The sequence below is a fragment of the Carassius carassius genome, chromosome 19, assembly GCF_963082965.1.
Source record: "Carassius carassius chromosome 19, fCarCar2.1, whole genome shotgun sequence".
Classification (NCBI taxonomy): Eukaryota; Metazoa; Chordata; class Actinopteri; order Cypriniformes; family Cyprinidae; genus Carassius; species Carassius carassius.
The window spans coordinates 3,568,266-3,570,856 of record NC_081773.1 but is presented as its reverse complement, the minus strand read 5'-3'; the positions used below and the strand labels follow the sequence as shown (position 1 = coordinate 3,570,856).

The following is a 2,591-nucleotide window of genomic DNA, read 5'->3' as shown; positions in this document are numbered from 1 at the left end:
AGTGTCATTTCCGTGTCTACAGTCAACTATGTTTATAAAAGGTTCTCAGAAAGAATGACATTTGTTTTGCTTAACCTATGTACATTTATTCTAAGAATAAAGTTTAATGTCATACAAAAAATGTCACGCTTGTTATACACAAAGCATTGGCCTGAGTAAATTTTACCACTATAGAATTGTGACTGCAGGTGGTGTAGTAATTTAGGAGGTGAATATACTGTGAAGTGGCAAATGTTGGGGGGAAGGTCACATTCGGCCCGTGGGCAGTAGTTTGGTGACCCCTGCTCTACTTCATTCTCTTCCTGTATCTGTTATGTGTATTTACACTTTTCTCCCTTCTCTCGACAGTATTTGTTGAAAAACTAAACATGTTTGTACTTCAGTCTCCTCCAGCATCCACACAGAGCCCCTCACAGACTGGAGCAGAGGATCAAAACCCTTTATAGTGTGGTGAAACCACTCAGGAGGGGCGTACTGAAGAGTGCCTGAGAGACCCAACAAGACCACAAACATCATCTGAAGAGGCCCCAGTCCAAACAGATTCCCAATGCAAAGTGTTTGTAGGCCGAGTCTTTCAGCAGATCTCCACAGCCGAAGTCCAGCAGCTTGATGTCATGTGAGTCTGTGGAGATCAGCAGGTTCTCTGGTTTGACGTCCCGGTGCAGGACTCCACGGCTCTCGCAGTGTTTCAGCGCCGTGATCAGCTGCAGCAGCACTTTCTTGGCCAGACTCTCCTCCAGGCGTCCGTTCTCCTCACAGAAAGATCTTGGCAAGGAAGCGGGCGCTCCAGGATCATGGTGTAGCGTCTGGGACGGTCAAACCACTCCAGCAGCGTCAGGACGTTGGGGCAGGCAGGAGCCGAATTGACCAGGGTCATCAACGCCACCTCCAGCGGCAGCCGACCCTGACCTTCCTGCAGGACAAACGCTCCGTTATATCCAGCGCTGAATCAGACCAAACAGAGCAACAGATTCACTCTCAACTCACAACTCTCAGTCTCTGTGTTCCTCGTTTAGAGACGTACTTGATGGCAACCTGTAGACAGATGAAGCACAGTAAACCATGCTGACTACTTATCACTCATGGGGGACATTTACTGACATCAACATTTCTAAAAGCTGTTTAACTGCAGGAGGTAAGAAAATGTCTCACTGGCAGTCCATCAGACCTGCGGGTCCCAGCATACACAGAGCCGAATCCTCCTCGCCCCAGCAATGGGCCCTTCACATACGCTTCTGCAACACACAAGATCACAAGAAACGTCTTTAACAGAAAACATGCTGCAGCATCTAAACCTGTTACAGAACGTTAATGTAATTCAGCTGAAGAACATTTTCAGTGACAAATCATTGAGTGAGTCTTTAATCAGGTGTTAAATATGAGTGAATCTGACCTCTTCGGGAGCGTTTGGCAGCTCTTCTGTATGAAGGAGACGGATGCTCATCCTCCTGGCTGCCGCTCTGCCACTTCCTCTTCCTGTGAGGCTGATCTGTGGACACAGAAACGGCCAACTCTGAAGGCAGAGGTGCGATGTGTCCAGGCAGCTCTTGGCTCAGCGGCTGGTTTGGGTTTGGCAGCGGTTCCTGAGCGCCGTCACCAGAGCCACGTCTCTCAACCTCCTGATCATCCGTCTGAGAGACAGCAGCACTCTTGGATCTGGAGCGGCCCGGGCCTGCAATGTTACACACATCAAACACTTACAGCCTTTATTAATGACATTTATTAATAATCAACCACCAATGGCACTGCTCACATCCAATTATGTTACTTTACATTTTTATTGTCTTGAATTGCATCTGAGCAGCTCTGTAGTTTGCCAGCGTTATAATTGTGTCAAATAATTAAACACATATTTTACTGATTTTCATACACAGGGACTAAAATACATGTGATCAGTGAGCTGGTAGAAATGTGTGATTAAATGAGTTAACCAGCACACATTTCTTCACATCAATTCATTAAAACAATGTACAACATCATACTATAATAACATACCAATAATTAACAAACTAAATTAAAACACTCACCTCGTATTTCACCAAAATGAGCCATTGACAAACTCCTCCAAATGCCAATCAATACAGGAAATTAATAAAAAAAAAGGTAATTAATTAATCAATTAATTAATTAATTACAGAAAGAAGAAAGTAAGAAAGAAACAAAGAGAGAGAGAAAGCAAGAAAGAAATAAAAATCCGAGATAAGAAGAGAAAAATAGAATGTCTTTCCTCAGAAATCCTTCAAATATAAAACTCTACTCAAAGAAAAATCCTCCGATCTGCTAAAATAAAAGTCTCTGCTCTGAACTCCGTCGAAAATCACAATCTCAGCACAGAAAATGTTCTCCAGAAGTCTCTGAGGTCGCCTCGTCTCTCAACCAGCAAATATTGATCAGATCATAACACGCGTCGCTATAGCAACTACAATTCGCGTTCGTGAGTAACGTTACAAGACTATTGAAAACCTTAATGAACTCTAATTCAGTTTAACCAGAGCTCATAATAGCATCTCTGATATATACTGATTTATGCCTTTATTAAAAATCTCACAAGTTAATATTGAAAGTGCATAACAATTCAACGTATAGACGGT

General features: G+C 43.2%; 1 pseudogene; it reads right to left on the bottom strand.

Moving 5' to 3' along the window:
• Positions 1-512: 512 nt before the first annotated feature.
• LOC132095629 (serine/threonine-protein kinase pim-3-like) lies at positions 513-2,052 on the bottom strand (annotated as a pseudogene).
• Between the last annotated feature and the right edge of the window lie 539 nt (positions 2,053-2,591).